The 9,093-nt window shown below is 46.4% G+C and overlaps 1 protein-coding gene across 1 annotated transcript in view; it reads right to left on the bottom strand.

The window, feature by feature from the left end:
- Window positions 1-8,880, bottom strand: part of VIT (vitrin) — a 100,057-nt gene extending 91,177 nt beyond the window's left edge. The window contains exons 1-2 of the mRNA XM_012727658.1: window positions 8,805-8,880; window positions 8,228-8,330 (exon numbers count right to left, since the gene is read on the bottom strand). The gene's annotated coding sequence lies outside the window, so the exon portion shown is untranslated. The remainder of the gene's footprint in view (window positions 1-8,227; window positions 8,331-8,804) is intronic.
- Window positions 8,881-9,093: the final 213 nt, after the last annotated feature.

Consider the following 9,093-nt stretch of genomic DNA (forward strand, 5'->3'; position numbering starts at 1 on the left):
GCCTGTTTACTGAGGAGGGCTAAGCAACTGAGGCCTGTTTACTGAGGAGGGCTAAGCAACTGAGGTCGGTTACCTGAGGAGGGTTAAGTCCTGGATTTGGTGGGGACCAGCACAGTCATTTAGAAACAGGAGACCCAGATCTCCAAAGGGAGTCACATAGCCTCAAGTTTCAGAGACCCTGCCCAGACCATTCTCAGCTCTGACAGAGCCTTCCAGCTCTCTGTCATGTCCCACCTGTCTAGTGCCTTCCTCTTCATGGAAAGTTCTAGCAGTCTAGAGCCCACTGCTGTAGTGGTTACTGTCATTTATTGAATGCTAATCTTGTGCTTCTGTCTGCACATGTGTGACTATTTAATTACCATGGTGATCTTCTCAGGTAAATAGTGTTAGGCCTTTTTCTCTCTTTTTCCCAAAAGAGGAAATTCAGGCTTAGAGAAATTTCATAATCTATTCGAGGTTATAGAGTGAATATGGAGCAGGACCAAAATTAAATCCCAGACTTGAAGCATTTCACTTCACTATCACCCAATTTTCTCATGCAACAGAATGGTTCACCACCTATTTTCTTGACACATTTATCCTAAGCTTTTTGAAGTACACTGTTGACAATAGTTAAGACCCACACTATAAAACACATATACAACCTAACAAAGTTTTTTCTTAGTTGTAAAATGGAGAGATTTTTTTCAAGAGTCCTATTTGGGCTGAACTCACAGCTTTTTCTTTCTCCCAAATGTTATTGAGGGTAAAGTAAAGCACCAGGCGTATTTTTAAGTTTAACCAGGCATAACACACCCATCTAAATAAACACTGAGTGTATTGTAATTGACTGTGTAACGGGATGTTAAAATGGGATGATCCTTTGTGTGAGTTTCGGCTGAGACTAAGTGCCAACTACTGCCGTATTCCAAAGTGTTCTTGAAGCTCCTGCCTGCTGTGCCTACTGTGCAGGACTGTGGAAGCCACCTGTGCCCCTTCTCTGGGGAGGTGGAGGAAGGGCAGTGCCAGCTGAAAAGCAACCTTTCATAAAGTAGCTTCTGCTCCTCAGGCAAACTATCTTTGTGCCTCTGTAGCCGCTTGCATGTCTGCAGGGGCAGCCAGCCAGCCTGCTCCCTCCCTGGGGAGTCAAGCTGTGGTGCCTTGTGACCCCTTTGGAGTGGTTGAGTAGTTGTGTCCCTTGGGCAGTGGGCTGGGGTCTGATCATGACTCAGCAGCTACAGGAGAGTGGGTAGCCGAGGCAAGGGCAGCAGCCAGGCTGGGTGAGCTCAGATCTCGGCCATGTACAGCAGAAGGGGCTGGATACGATGCGCCAGGGTCAGGACTAAGGGAAGGACTGTGGCTGCCGCTGCGGCAGATTCATGGGTCATAGCACCCGGGGAGCTGAAAGCCAGGGACTGTTGACCTCTGAAGAACCTATGGACGTGCCCCTGTGAGGATTAGAGGCCTCCGTGGAGGCCTGCCAGCCCAGGGAGCCGGGTGCAGCTCACAAGCATAGCAACTACACAGGCCTGTCTGTTGCCTTTCCTGTCTGCACCCACTTCAACTCTAGGAAACAACTTAAGGGAAGAAGAGGAGAGAGCAGGGTGCTGAAAGCGTGCAATCACACATCCCCATTACAGAAAGCAAGCCTACAGGTGGAGGACGAAACCTGCAACTGTAGATGCCATGTTTGTTTGTAAACATTGCTGAAGTGTCACATATTGTACACACAACTGTACTGAAATTGCCTGGGGGTGGAATTGCCTGGGGGTGGAACATGAACACAGTTGTATTAAAAACTGACCATGGCTGGCAATATTAAGGCACCTACTCAGATTTCACCCAGGGCAGATGCATGGGTGTGGGCACTGGGGGAGTGTTCGGAGGCATCAGCTTGTGCAAGGTGCACCCTTGATGTCCTCTTTCCTCCTCACCCAGCCTGATGCAGACACCCTGGCCCCCAAGCACAACCCTGCAGCAGTGGCCCTATCCCTGAGACCCAAGGGCCGGTGTACTTCCTCTGCGGGCATGTCCCTCCACCCCATTCCAGGCATCCACACAGCTGGCCCCTTGCCCCCCTGTTTAAACAGCCCATGATTAGACATTCTCTGACCACGCGACACGTAAACTCACCTCACTGCCTGCTTAGCCTCCTCGCCCCACCCGGTGCACATCACCGCCATGCCTTCCTGTGTATTTCACCTCTCCAGATGGGCAGTTCTGGGGGGATGAGACTGCTTTGTTCACTTGGATTCCCCAGTGCACAGAACTGTGGCTGGCTCATGGTAGTGACCCAGTAACTACTTGTTATTGCTGTTGTTGAATATTCTCGGGCTCCCTGCATTGCTTTCATGTTTCAGAGCACAGATGCACCCCATACACATTCTAAAAGCCAAGCCAGTCCAGGCAAGTTGACTTGCATCTTTACATCCAAAGCATGTTTTCTCTGTCTGGGACACAAAGGAACTGGCAGGAAGGAATTCGCTTAGCATTGAGATGCCAGTGACCTGATCCTTGGAAACTATACATTGGATTCTCTCGAAGGAACAGACTTTCTTTTTTCTTTTTCAATCTGAGAAAGAATGCAGAAACAGTCCATTCTCACTATTGTTGGAAGGGCGATTTTTTTTTTTAATGAATTTTTACATGTCCATGTAAAACCTTAGCCTGTAAGGAAAAGAATTTGAGAAATGTTTGAGTCTTTGTCAAAGTAGGGCTGTTTATCAGGGAAAGTGATTTTTCCAGAATCTCCTGAGTTGTGAGGAAGTCAGTCTTTCTGTGACACTGAGCGAGGATAAAAGCTGCCTTCTGGGGACCTGCACTCCAAGAATGTGATAGTTTCTGCATCTTGGCCTTCCCCCTCTGTCAGGTCTTCTCAACACAGCTGAAAAGCGGTTCTTAAGTACAGGGGTTCCCTACGAATGACCATTCAAAACTCTCTCTCCCCAGCAGGCTTTCCTCATGAGTTTCCTGCCTCCATTGCCCCATCTCTAGTACTGAGGTGTCTAGGCTAACAAGGAATATTTTTCTCAGACATTGACTTGATTTAAAAACTGTTTTCAGGGCCCTCCCTGGTGGCACAACGTGTTACAACACAGCACTGCAAGCCAGCAGCAGTGGCTTCAGTGCGAGTTCGATTCCCCCGCCCTGGAGGGGACCCACACAGCGCGTTAGACCTCTCCTGGCCACCCCCCACCCCCACCCCCACTGCTCCCCTCAGCAGTGTACTTTGTCCATCTGCCTGTTCTGTTCCCCACTCTGTCTCTGGTAAATCCTCTCACTGCCCCTGAACCTCTGGCCTGTACCCAAGTTCTGTATGGACAAATAAATTTTTAAAAATATAAAATAAAAAGATTTTCAGGGATGGCAAAGAATAAGTTTGGCACAGTGACAGGAAAGCCAGAACTAGACGGAAGCGTCGCCCAGTGGGTTAAACGTGTGAGCTCTGGAGCTAGGTTGCCTGGCTCCACCTACATGCTGTGTAACGCCACCAACTTCACTTCTTAGTGTGTCAGTTTTCTCACCCCAGTAGGGGGGGGAAGTAACAGCTCCCCTAACACTGTTGCCATTAGGATTAAGTCAATTAAAGGAGGAAGAAGACTTAGGATATTGGCAGCATGTGACAATGTCTTTGTAGGTGTGCTTTCTTACTATCATCTTCTTGCAAAATGTGGCCACCTAGATGTTCACTGAGGACGTAGAGGTCAGGCAACCAGTTGACTCTCAGTGCTGTGCCTGGGTCAGCCTGGGCTTGACGTCTGCATGTGGTGGGGAAGAGAGCATGTGTGTCTGTGACTGCCAGCAAGGAGGGATCCAGACTGCTGGCAGCTCATGGCTCTGTGCCTCCCCCTCTCTGCTCAGTGACCTATCAGACCTGTTGGGCCATCAAATAGCTGAGGAAGGACAACTAGCATTTAAAAGTAGTTAACAAAAGTGCCGAGTGGACTAAGATGAAGCAGAAATGGGTATCAATGTCTTCAAAATAGTAAAACCAGAATAAAAGACAAATACCAACATCTTCTCCCAGCTGAATCTTAACTAAGCTAGCATCCCTTCATTCCAAGACCTGGGCTTGTAGGTGTGACGCAGGCAAGAATTTTGGCACCTATTACTTGGGTTCACCTTTCTCCCTCGGGACATCAGGCCTGGAATGTGGCAATGGATTTGAGTGGAGTCACATCTGGGGGGGAGGGGAAGGGGACCCGCCTTCTGCAGGTTGCCACATGATGTATAGCTTTTATAGGTCTCAACTCAGAGCATCCTGGGGCTGCTTTGTGAGCCTTTCAGGCAGCCCCAAGCACTTTGCACAGGCAGTTTCCAAGGGTTTCTTTAAGGTTTGTAGTCTGTTGGCACAGAAACATTTTCTAGTTGATTAAAAACAAATTCCAAATCCAGTATCCACTACTGTTTATTTTATGCATGAGGTAACCCTAGGAAATGCAATAAACAAAACTGAAATAGTCTCGGCTCCACTGGGAGTGTGGGCTCGGGAGCCTCGTGCTGGGGCCTCGCTTCCTGGTGGGAGACGGGGCGCAGCCAGGTGCACCCTGAGGACTGACGTGTGTGCGCACACTTTTCTAGAATTACAATTTTTTTCTTCAGGCCCCAATTTTCCATTTGGTTCTTTTCAAGGTTTTCTTTTTGTTAAATTTCTCATAGTTTTCCTGGTTTGGTTCAAGGGTTTATCTGTGTTCCCTCAACATCTTTACAGCAATATTTTGAATACTTGTCAGGCGTGGCGTTTCCCCACTCCCCTGGGGCAGTCACGGGGGCTTTGCTGTGTCCCTCTGGTGCTGGTCCGCACATTCTTTGTGTGGGTGTCTGCGTCTCTGGGGAAGCAGACAGCTCTTTCAGGCTTTGTAGATGGACGTCAGTAAGGAGAGACCTTCATTGGCAGGCAGGGGCGTGCTGGGGCCCCATGTCTTGTGATGAGGGCACCCAGAGGGGCAGCTTTGGCTGCCCCAGTACCAGGAGGCATGATATCATGATGCCTAGGGTCTCTAGGGTCATCCACATGGACAAATGTGGTCCCTGGCAAGGGTGGTGGGAGGTCCACAGTGGCGACTTCAGGTCCAGTGAGGAAGGATCAGGGCAGGCATCTGGGATGGCCATTGCCAGTGGTGTCTGTACACACACTTGGCTGCAGGTGCCAGCTATTGTGCCCATGTAGCAGCTGGGCAGAGCTTGCTGGGGCCACGAGCAGAGCTGGGCTGTCGGCGTGCTCTCCTGAGCCTGCAGGAGGGCTGTGGGCTGCACACGGCAATGGAGGCTGGTGACAGGCAGTGGGCCTGGCAGTGTCCAGGTGCACAGCTGGAGTAACCTGCTACAAGGCCTGCCTGCTGGTGGGCACTTCTGGAACTGAATTCCAGTTTTAATAACCAGTGCAATTAAGCTGTTCAATGTTAATTAAATTTGCCCTGTTCTGTTGCTCTTTCTTGCCCCATTCTCTTTCCTGACAGAAGTTGCTCTCTTGCCCAAGGACCGTTCATGCTTTTAAAGCTAGCTGGTTCCCTTTGAACTTTCTCTCTCACCCCATGGTGTCCAGGAGATCAGGAATTTTTGCAAATCAGAGGGAGAGACATTTTTAGACAGCAAGAGGGGAGCCTTTGGAATTTCTCAAGTTACAGACATCCCAGAAAAACCTCCCTTGCATGTCATTTAGTGATTGGTGAGGTCAGATGTCAAGAACTTGCAGTATATTAATATCACAGAGTTGTATTTAATAGCAATAGGATATTAATATCACATCATTCTGCCACAAATTATTTGCTACTACTTCCAAAGAGGATCACAGATTTGCTTCACAGCAGATTTGATTCCTTCACTTTACTCATGTCAGAAAGCACAAGTTGGTTGACATTTAGTTGCTGAGGGTACACCAAGCACTGATTGAAACTTGTTCCCACAATCCTTAGAGGGACGCATGAGTAATAGACTCCTTTGACAGGTGAGGAGAAGGAGATCCAGAAAGTGTATAAGTAGCTTGTCCAAATCAAGATATTTAAAAAGTGGCAAGCCCCCTGTCGGAGACACCCTCAGGTCCACAGCGCAGGAGGGGCTCTGGCCTTGGCAGTGCGGGAAGGCCTGAGCTTTATGTAGTTGACTTTATCTCCACGTGAAGTTTACAGTCACAGAAATACAGCAGAAAACTGAAATAAATATACATACAACTTGAACTGCTGTCCTCAGTATACCATGGAGGTACACACACAGTTTGATACTTCATTTTGCAATAGACAGTCTTGCCCACAACACTGGCGTGGCCGCATCTCGTCTTGCTATCGGAGAGGTTCCCGTGGACCCACAGGATTAGGAGGGGCACTTAGATGACTTCATTTCCTCTGTGGAGAAATGGAGGCACAGAGAGGTGGAATCACCTCCCCAGGGGCCTTGCCCTACTGCAGGGCACTCAGTACGCCCCCAAGCAGGAGCAGGGAGCGGGGCTGTTGGGAGTGTGCATGTATGACGGGAGGAGGCCAAGAAACATTTCTTTTAAGGCCAATGACTCCGGTGTACTTTTTTTTTTTTTTAAACTATTGGGGTGGGGTGGGGGAGGGAGACCCTACTCCTAGACTTCTCAAGTTTCAAAGTCCTTGTGGAGCTGAAAATCAATTTTGAACCTCATGACCACCCCAGGAGGGTGTGTGTGCAGGCCTTGCTTTTCAAATGGGAAAGAAAAGCCAAGAAGTGCTGCCCACCTTGCCCAAGGTCACACGGCAGGGCCGTTACTGTACTTGCGGTCGCCTGGCCTGGCACGGTGCCCTGAACTCCACTGCTTTCCTGTCTACGGTTTGTCTTACCAGCATTACAGATGAGAGCAGCACAGCAGTTTTGTTCTCTGGTGCTATTCAGACACCATTCTCAAACACTGGATTTTCTCTGAAAGAAGCTTTTCTTCATGTGATCAGAAACTTGACAAGAAAGATAATTAGATCTCCTAAATGATACCCAGAAAGTACACGTTATTTCAGGACAGATACAAAGCACTTGCCGTGCTGCTGAGATGTTTCCTTTCAGGGCAGAGGTGTAAGACATACGTAAATGAAGCTGAGTCTGGGAAACCAGCATATTGTAATTAAAAAGGCAGCCCCCTTGACGGGCAGTTCTTTGTCTAAAGCCCTTTATAAAAGAGGGTCCTTTAATTCAATAAACAAGACAGGAACCTTCAGTTTTCCTACTGTAGCTCTTACTTGCAGCTAACAAACACAATAGAGAAAATACACAACTAGTGTTTGATCTTGCCTTGCTGCGGGGTGTTTCGTCTTTCAAGAGACCCAGGGAGAAACAACCTTAGAACTTTACCACGAAAACTTCCAAATTTATTGCAACACAACGTAATGGCAAACTGCTGTTTTTTTTTTTTTTCTTGTTGTTGTTGTTTTGTTTTGTTTTTACACTTACATTTTTGAAAAACCACCATGGCCAAGAAAGCCTAGCTTTATTTTTACAAGGAACCCAAAGTCTTAAATTCCTCTCTTGATTTGGAGATGGCAGAGGTGCCATGGGTTATTCAGAGCAAACCCTCACATCTAATTATTTAATCTTATCCTTTCTGTCTAACCTGTGCTTGAGGCATTTATTTCATGTTTATACTGGTTTCACACAAATCATTCTTAAAAGAGACGGAGTATCCCATTTCCCTGCACACACGCAAAAGTGGAGCTACAATAGAATTAACAAAGCCAACCCTTCTTGAGCTTATCAGTAAAAGAAGCAGTCAGCCTAAGAAAAACACTTCCAGTGTAAACAAGATACAGAAAGGCTCATCTGGCCACATTCCACTCGGATCTTTCTGGGTAGAGAGAAGTATGGATCCACCTTAGATATTTTCTTTTGCAATTTTAGCACCAACATGCTCATTTCTTACGAAATAAATTGTTATAATTTGTCACTTTGCTATTTTATCCAAGTAGGAAGACAGGTATTAAAAGTCAAGATAAGAGACTTAAAAGTGTTACAAGAGTCTACGCCAGTATCATACGACTAAATATCAATCTAACAACAATTAAAGATACAGCAAAAAGCTGCCTTATTTTAGCATTATTTACATTTGATATGCATATTAAATATTACTTGTTTACAATGTGATCAGCAACCACCCACTCTAATCTCAATTCAGTTGAGACTGAAATCTGGACAGACTTTTGGTGAAGGTACATATTATTTCTTAGTGACAAATACACTTTAATATTTTGATAATACAGTGGAAATATACTGTCTATATAGGTTAGTAATTCATCAGACATACCTTGTTTGAAGAAAGCAGTTTTTCTCAAAAGTTTTCCACCATGCAGAATGGATTTCCTTTTTTTCCTTAAGTTTTTCTGCACACAAGTCCCATCCAAGTTACTCTAAAGAAACGAGAAGAGATCCAAGCACCTTTCTCTTCTCAGTGGAGCTAATCAAACATCTCGGCACTTTGAAAAGCACATCTGACATCACGCAGCCTGCTTCTCACACTGGTTTTAGTCCTGAATTAGGCGGTTCTCTTTCAAATTTCCACTCCCACTTGCTTTTTTGGGGGGGGAGGTGGTGGTGGTGGTAAGTATTTCTAAATATCCTTTTCTAGCCCAGAGCCCACACTTTCAGTAAGCAAATTGGAAGCCCTACAATTAGAAATTCTACAAAGTAGAAGAGAAGCACTTTGCTAAAATGGGAAATGAAAAAAATATTTTAAACAGGATTTAAGCGACGCAGTTAGAAAATTTTCTGTATTCTTTCCCAAATGCTAGTGAAACAGCTGAATTAAGCTGCATAAAGAAAGAACACTGCAAACTGAGCCCTACCAGACTCACTTTTGGAAAAGTATGCTGGAAAATACTTACTCTTCTTGCGTGCGGACGCTGGTTTTTGTTTCGTTCGCTTAGGTCCTTTCTCTGCACGCTGGCCAGCTTACTGAAGGGACTGTGGTGTGTATCGTTCTGGTGGGAGGACACACATCCTAACGTGGCAAACAAGCCCGGATTCCTGTTTAAAATCGGAGTGAGAGATGGCACCGTCCTAAGTGAAATCTGTGAATGTTAGTTATTTGCATGAGTCATCATTTAAATGGAAGGGATCCACATCTGAAACATGCATTAGCATACCACGGCAATTCATTTTATTTAACTTTTA

This window comes from Condylura cristata, unplaced genomic scaffold, assembly GCF_000260355.1.
Source record: "Condylura cristata isolate star-nosed mole 26May11 unplaced genomic scaffold, ConCri1.0 scaffold00020, whole genome shotgun sequence".
NCBI classification, from domain to species: domain Eukaryota; kingdom Metazoa; phylum Chordata; class Mammalia; order Eulipotyphla; family Talpidae; genus Condylura; species Condylura cristata.